Source organism: Benincasa hispida, chromosome 10, assembly GCF_009727055.1.
Source record: "Benincasa hispida cultivar B227 chromosome 10, ASM972705v1, whole genome shotgun sequence".
NCBI classification, from domain to species: Eukaryota; Viridiplantae; Streptophyta; class Magnoliopsida; order Cucurbitales; family Cucurbitaceae; genus Benincasa; species Benincasa hispida.
Genome location: NC_052358.1, coordinates 9,698,857 through 9,707,609, shown reverse-complemented (window position 1 = coordinate 9,707,609; position 8,753 = coordinate 9,698,857). Strand labels below are relative to the sequence as shown.

Here is an 8,753-nt window from a genome sequence, read left to right as displayed (position 1 = left end):
ACCAATTTTCATCACTTCAACTATCTTCTCACCTCTTAATAAGTGATATCTCACATCGATATGCTTAGTTCTCTCATGATGAACTCGATCATTGGCTAGCCATATTGCACTCAAACTATCACAATATACAATAGCTTGGTCATGATGCAAACCAAGATCACTAACTAACCCTCTCAGCCATATTCCCTCTTTAACAGCTTCTGTTAAGGCAACGTACTTTGCTTGAATAGTAGACAAAGTAACTATAGGTTGTAAGATTGCCTTTCAACTAACAATATAACCACCCAAAGTGAAAATATAGTCAGTCATAGACTTCCTACTGTTAACATCTCCAGCATAGTCAGAATCAGAATAACTGATTACTAGACACTTCGTGTCATTCCCGTAAATGAGATCAACATCAGATGTACCTATAAGGTAATGAAAAATCATTTTAACAGTTTGTCAATGCACCTTCCCAAGTTGACCCATGAACCTACTGATAACACTAACAACATGGGCAATATCATGCATAGTACATACTATAGTATACATCAAACTTTCCACTGCACTGGCATGAGGAACTCGAGACATATACTCCTTCTTAGCTTCAGAGTGTGGTGAAAGCACATGTGACAAACGAGCATTTGCAGCACTGGGAGTATCTATGGGCTTAACTAATGACATACCAAACCTATACAATATTTGCTTAATATGGCCTTTCTGTGACAAGAAAAACTTATTTTTACGTTTGTTCCCATAGATCTTCATACTCAAAATTTTTTTAACAGCACCCAAATCCTTTATATCAAACTCAGCATTGAGAATGTTCTTCAATTTATGAATATCAAACTTTGACTTGCAGCTACAAGCATATCATCTACATATAAAAGTAGATAAATTATTGAACCACCATCAACTTTGTTGCGATGTACAAACAATCATGAACTTCTGTTATAGTCAAGTCCAACCATATAGCTATCAAATTGTTTGTATCACTGCCTTGAAGAATTCTTTAACCCATACAAAAATTTATTCGACTTGCAAACATAATGTTCTTTACATGGACACTGGAACCCACCTGGTTGAGTCATATAAATCTATTCCTCAAACTCTCCATGTAAAAAAGTTGTCTTCACATCTAGTTGCTTGGGTTTCAAATTTTGATGTGCTACCATGACTAGTAACACACTAATAGAAGTATGTCTGATTACTGGTGAGAATATCTCATTATATTCAACTTCCTCATTTTTGTGTGAACCTTCTAGGAACAACGTGAGCTTTATATTTAATGCCCTCTAAAGATGATATTCCTTTTTTTTTTCCTCGAAAACCAATTTACAAGTGATAATTTTTGTTTCCTTATGTCGTTTAATTAATTCCCAAGTTTGATTTTTGTTAAGATATTCCATCTCATCCTCCGCAGCAGGCCATTGAGCAGACTCACTATACGACACAACTTCTCTATAGGTGGATGGCTCATAAGGATCCACCTCTCCAGTAACCTGTATCATAAAAGTAACCATATCTTTAAATCCGCATACCTCACAGAAGGTCGAACACCAACTCTTTTAGCTATGTCACGAGCTATACTCGGTTGATCTACTTGTGAACTATAATTCTCAGAAAAAATAACTTTTGATGTTTCAGACACATTAATTTTTGGTTGCATGCCAATTTTTCTAGTAACGTGTTGATATTTTCCACCCTGGTGTTGTAATTCATTCACAGTCGAACTGAATTGTATCACCACCTGTTTATCGACACTACTATTTTCTCCAATATTATTAGACGTCACAAGAGACTTCACAGTTAAGTTAAACATGAAATTTTCATCAAATAGCACATTCATACAAGTATAACTCTATTCTCATAAGATGACCATACTATATATTCCTTAACTTCGTCTCCAAAACCCACAAATATACCTTCTTTAGTTATCGGATCTAATTTTACCCTCAGTAACACGATCGTAGACAATACAATAAAAAACTATCAATAAAGAATAATCTACATGCTTACCAGACCACATCTCGTATGGTGTTTTACAATCAATACATGTGTGAGGTCCACAATTGATCAAATAACATGTTGTATTTATCGCTTCTATCCAAAACCTTATAGCCAACCCTGCATTAGAAAGCATGCATCTTTTTCTTTCTAACTCTGATTCATACGTTCTGCAACCCCATTTTGTTGTGGAGTATCATTGACAGTGAGATGACGAATAATCTTTTCAGCTTCACATGACTCATTAAACTCATATCCACATAATTCTAAACCATTATCAGTTTGCAGCCTTTTGATCTTCTTCCCAGCTTGATTTTCAATCAATATCTTCCACTGCTTGAATTTCTCGAAGGCTTCACTTTTATGTTTCATCATAAAAACCCAATTCATTCCTGAGTAATCATCAATCATAGGCATAAAATACATACCACCTCCTATAGATTCGACTCTAGAAGGTCTCCAACAATCTGAATGAATGTAATCAATTGTTCATTTTATACAACGAACACCTCTTGGAAACTTGCTACGATGAAGCTACCCAAATACACAATGTTCACGTAATTCAAAACCCTACACCTTGTGCCCATATAAAATATCCATTTCTAACAGAATTTACATCCAATTTTCACTCATATGACCAAGTCTCGTATGACATAATTTAGTCATATCGTTATTGTAAACGACAGACAATACAACACCACCACAACCTGTTATCGTGGAACCTGATAGGAAATATAATGTTCCACATTTCATGCCTTTCAGAACTACCTCAGAACCTTTGTAGACATACATTGCTCCATCTTTACCTTTAAAACTGTAACGCTTACTATCGAGTACTCTAAAGGATATCAAACTTTTTATTATTAATGGAACATGTCAAACCTCATTCAAAGTGTACAAGACAACATTATGTATTTGTATCTCGAGCAAGTTGATTTCAACTATTCTGCACACAACACCATTAGCCATGCTAACATTCCTTCCGTTCATTTGCTGATACATCGATAACCACTATTTATTTGGGCACATATGATAATATGTCCCATAATCAATAACTCACACGTCATCAGAAAATGAATGTTCATTCACAACTAGAGCTATATTTCCTTCCGGAACGATCTCGACTTCTTTAGGGTCAATCTCAACTTGTGCAACAGAGGTAGATGCTTCCTTTTCATCAATATTTTCCTTCTTTCATTGACACCTTTTTATCTTAAAACATCTAGTTTTCCAATGCCTATTTTATTTACAACAGTAACAAACATCATCAGACTTATAATACGTCGACTTCAAAGATTTATTATTCTGGTTCAACTTCTGCTTATCAAAATTCCTATGTCCCTTACTCCCTGTAGTAGTTACCCAGATGTCTGACTTTTTGCATTATGACGATCCAATCTCATAAGAAACGTGGACTTTGTATCTTCTAAGGTCATAGTTTCATTCTCTCCAATACACAAGTCAATGAAAGTCACATACGACGAAGGCAACAATGTCAACAAAATTAAGGCAACATCCTCATCATCAACCTTAATCTTTACGGTATGCGGATCCAATAAGATTTTATGTAATTGATCAAGATGGTCCCGTAGACCGACTCTGGACCTTAACTCACTGACTGGGCCCGTACTTGGCTGTTTGAGGTGCCAATAAACGAATTAAAGGAATTTATTTATTTTTTTTTATTTTTATATTTGATTAGATTTGTTCGTTTCTAATCAATAATGATTGAAAATTCCATGAATTGGAGGATGATAGACACATTATAGACCTAATAGAAGAAAAAAACCTAGCCCTCTAAATTTTCTCCCTCGTTGCCGTAAGCCTCCGTCTACCATAAATTTCTCAAAATCCTAACCTATTTTCTCTCTTTCACTCACTAAGCCAAAACCATCCCATCTTTTACCCATATCCTATTTCACTTCTCAACCATATTTATCTTCCTCTCTAACCGTAAATTTTTTTCCATAATTTAATTTCTCACGTTTTCATTCATCTATTTCTAAGTTTTTTTAAAAAAAATTATTTATATAATTATTATCAACATCTTATCTCATTTAATATGTTAGCATGTTTAAGTATACATTAATACATGTTACATATTATTTCTTTCTGAATTGTTGAGTTATGTACTACTTGTTTGGATCCATATTTTTTTTGTATGTACAATATTAAATTTTGTGAAGTTTCGCGTATATTTGATTTATATATTTTTATATATTAAATCCTTAGATTATTATGTTTCCTCGTTTTTTTTTTAGTCAATGTCGTTTTCACATTCTTATTGTTTGGTTTTTGGAAACATTTGAGGTGGATTCTTCAAATATCTTTCATATTTTATAGTATTCGATCTATGATATATATTTATGTTTTTTTTTAGTATTTGATTCAATTTTTTTGAAATTAAACTTTTCAACCTGATATACCGATGCCTGGATTCTTGAGGTAGAAAGTCAATATCTTGTGATGCCATGATTTGATGTTAATTTCATTATATTCTTTATAAATAATATATATATATATATGTGTGTGTGTGTGTGTGCGTGTGTGCGTGTGTGTGTGTGGAGGAAATCAAACACGAGGATTTCCATGAGTAGTAGAAGGGATCATTCCAAATTCCATTCGAGTGAACATAATCAATTACAATCTAATATGGAAACTAATAGGTCATGCACATACAGAAATCACAGAATGCTAAACGATCATACAAGGGATAGAGGATGTATACCTTTGAAGAACCATTCTTCAAGAATCCCTCGATCAATCTCCAAGCATCCAAACGAGCACACGAATGCAACGACCAGCAACACCAGCAGCATGAACAATAAACACATCCTCCATGAACCAAATCGAGTTTAACTCGATCCACGAACTGAGTGAGGACACCACCACAATGGTTACCTTGGTATTCTCTTTGAGAGAATCCAGGAGTTGTGGGTTATATATGATATTGGCTTGAGGAAGAGACTAGAGGTCTACGATCAAGTAGACGATCGAGCAAGTGGAAGATAAGATGTTGGTCTATCGTATAGACGACGTGCTCGATCGTTTAGTAAACGACAACCTATCGTATAGACTAATTAATTGATTAGCTGAATGACTAACGTGTAATCAACTCTAAGCGATCACTTAGTCGATCGTCTAGTCTCTCAATGCTATCACTTAATGGAACTCTTTCACTTGATAATTTTTTCGTGAGTACTTTCTGAATGAGGCAACTCTCTAAATTTAGGAAAACAAATTTTCTTTTTATGTCATAGTTATCATAAAACTTCCAATAACCTACTACTCAATTGATTATTAGAGAAAAAATAAATTAATTATCATATAATTAATTGATTATAAATAAATACGATAACCAACTTATCATATCATATTTATAACCTATGGTTTTAATATTTCATCTCATGAAACATACAAACGATAGTTTTTTTTTTCTATTTTATGGTACTTAATGTAAATCATATTTACATTAATACCTCCACTTGATGTATCTCATACATCACACCAATTATATCACATATAATTGAATTTCCTTTTGTTAATTTGAACACTTCAAATAAACACCAAAATCTGATTCTCAACTAGAACCCATTGAGTTACCAAGGGGACCTTATGGACCTATAGCTTAAAGCTCGGTATGTGAATAACTGACTAAACTTTTTAGTCACGAGATCCACCATCCGTTAACTGCTAGATACTCTACTAAAGACCGACAAATGCACTATTCTCACTACAAATATATTTTTGTGTCCATATCAACAATGCGACAACCCTTCACAGACCGATCGTAAGTACAACTGGACCAATTTACCGTTTTGCCCCAGTAGTTACATCTAACTTTTTAAGTACCACTAATTCCTCTAATGAACAATGAGTCATAGTTCTACTATGATTGAGTCCTATCTTCCAAAGAGAGGACGTGACCACCATGTTCAAGACCCGAAATCAGCCCTTAAGGGAACAATCTATCTACTTACATATGCTTTAGGGAATGAGTGAATTCCATCTTGTGTAACTGAGTTCCCAACTCCCAAATTAGACAAATTCCAAAAAAGGTAGGCTTATTGAGTTGGCAATCTAGTCATTCTTACCTATACTAATCAAAGGACTACCCCCACAGGCAGAAGTTCCCAAAACACTCAGGATTAAGGTTATGTCACCTATGGTCATTTTAATGAGATGTAAGTCTCATTATCAACGGCATTATATAAAGAGACTAATCACTCGTGGTCTGGTTTTATACAAACTCTTTGTATAGGACACCCCCGCTTGCATGTCTCCACATGAATAGTCAGGGTCAGACCATCTATAGTAGTTCACAACACTTGTAAACCTTTACAAAGCGGGTCGTATCCGTAATATCACCAGGATAAGGTATCTCTCATTTATCCTTATACTACAAACTTTTTAGGTTATTACTTAAGGCACGATCCACTTGTATATCTCATATACATGCTTAAGTTTACATAAAATAACCATAGATGTTTGTTTTTTGGATATGAGTAAATGCAAATAAAATAACTTTCATTTTATTAATAACAATGTGTACACAGTTTACAAACTACGGGACTCTGGGAGAATTAGGCCACCAATCCCAATAATATAATGTATCTGTTAAAAAAATATTTTCATAAAAAGAATTTATCTCCATAAAAATAAACTTCAAATATTTCTAAAACCATTGATGAATATTTTCTTAAACAATAACATACCTAAAAGAAATTGGATTCCATAAATTTATTTTCTTAAATCATAGTTTTCCTTGAAAAGCTTTCTTTCCCCAATTATTTTAAAATAAATCAATCAAATTAAAATTGGTTTCATAAATAATGATTTTCTTAAAAAAAAAATTGCAAAAGATTACACCTTTTTAAATAAACCAAAATCATCTTCCAAAAATATTAAACAGAAAAAAACTTTTATGACTTTTATGTCACAAAAGTTGAGAGGTTAAGATGTTGGTTTGCCTAATATTCTTAAGAAAACAATATAAAAAAATATTTTAAAATTGTTTCTATTAGGAAGTCAAGATACCAAATTAAACTCAAATACAATGTACTAATTTCATTATTGGAATGAGTGTCCTAGGTGTTATACCTTTCTCATATACAAAAGATTCCTGAACCTCTTATTTTATTTTTAGAACAACATCGACCGCTCTACATCGTAAAGCCATGACAACAATAGCACATTGTTTTTTTAAAAAACATAATTCTATGCATTCGTGAATACTAACAATTTTTTTAATAGTATATACAATAAAATTTGAAAGTTAAACATCCAGTCCTATCCCTTTATCTTTATTTTTAAATTAAACATCACTCAAGTTTCGTTCTCTATACTTTATGAGTGGGTTTAAAATCAATGCCAATTTTTAAAATATATAAAAGAGTTTTTTTTTTAAATTTATTTTTAAAATTTTTGTTTTTAATAATTGTCTATTGAACTCAAAAGTTTATATAGTAAGCATAAAGATTAGTAAGAATTTGTGGGTAAACAAACACAAGTTTAAAAATAAAAAATAAAAAAAATCAAATAGTTACCAATCATGGTCTTGCCTACTTAAACATACAATAGTTTAAACTTATGATTTTTGTATGGATGACCCAAATTTTGGGTAATAAATGAGATTTGGCTTGTTAAAATGAGGTTACCCCCTCCCCAAATTTTTAACCATTTGTTGCCGTCAAATTAGGTAAAATTACAAAAACGAAACTATTGTGCATGCGAAATGAGTTTTCTCATTTTCTCGCTTTATTGCTCCATTTCTTCTCTCTCGTTCTCTTACACTCTCGTGTTTTTGTTCTTCGACGAGTGGTCTCACTATGCAATAAAATCTGAATAGAGGGAGAGAAGAAGAAGTAAGTTGGTCGTGTTAGAGAAGAAGGACAATAGGAAAAATAAACCAGGATAATTTGGTAAAATTGCTTGACGATAATATTAGCAGTAGGTCAAAATTTTCAAATTTTAAATTGTGGACAAAAATCATTTTAGGCATTAAAAATGAATATTTTAATCAATTATATCCTTAAACTGGAGAATCAATGCCCAGTCCATCCTAATAAACTCGTCGCGAAAAAAACGAACGAGAGTAATAAAAGAAAAATTCATCACAGAAGATTGAAGTGTGAATTAAACTAATTTTCAGATGAAAAACACTGAATAATAATGATCCAAAAATATATTTTTTCTTCCCGACACAAATGAAAAAACAATAAAATTAACTTCCCGAAAATTGTGTACCAAAGAAAATCAAGACCGGTCAATGCTTCGGTTCGCATATCACAGACGAAACGCAATGTAAATTACAATTTACAACAAATTCCGGCAGCTCTCGATTTGCCGCCTTTTGCTCTTCGCGCCTTCTCCTGCCCCAATTGAATCTACGCTCTCAACCTCGACGCGACCGTCAGCACATTTCTCATACGCCCTAATTTGCGGAATCACAAGGTAACGTCATAATTTGATTCACTCCACTCTATCACTCCACCATCAGCCAATTCGTCTACTGTAATTTATGTATAAGCTCAGCCGAAACTGCTCCATTTCACTCAGTCTACGTGAGCTCTTATTGTTGCCTCAAACTGAAAATTTGCAGCACGGTTCTTCTGTTTCTAAACTGTTAGAGAGCTCGACGTTTTCCGGTGTAAGTGAATTCGCGAGGAAATTCAAATTGATTTACAACTGAACCCTACACTACAATTTGACCGGTTTGTCTTCTAATTCCATTGTTATTTTGGCGCTGGTTTATTGTACTTACG

At 33.2% G+C, this 8,753-nt stretch overlaps 1 protein-coding gene across 2 annotated transcripts in view; it reads left to right on the top strand.

The window, feature by feature from the left end:
* The first annotated feature begins 8,212 nt into the window (after window positions 1-8,212).
* The window catches only part of LOC120087998 (structural maintenance of chromosomes protein 3), a 38,955-nt gene continuing 38,414 nt past the window's right edge, over window positions 8,213-8,753 (top strand). Inside the window, exons 1-2 of one of the 2 annotated variants that reach the window (XM_039045023.1) lie at window positions 8,213-8,442; window positions 8,591-8,702. The gene's annotated coding sequence lies outside the window, so the exon portion shown is untranslated. The remainder of the gene's footprint in view (window positions 8,443-8,590; window positions 8,703-8,753) is intronic. The other variant, XM_039045022.1, reaches the window with a different exon arrangement.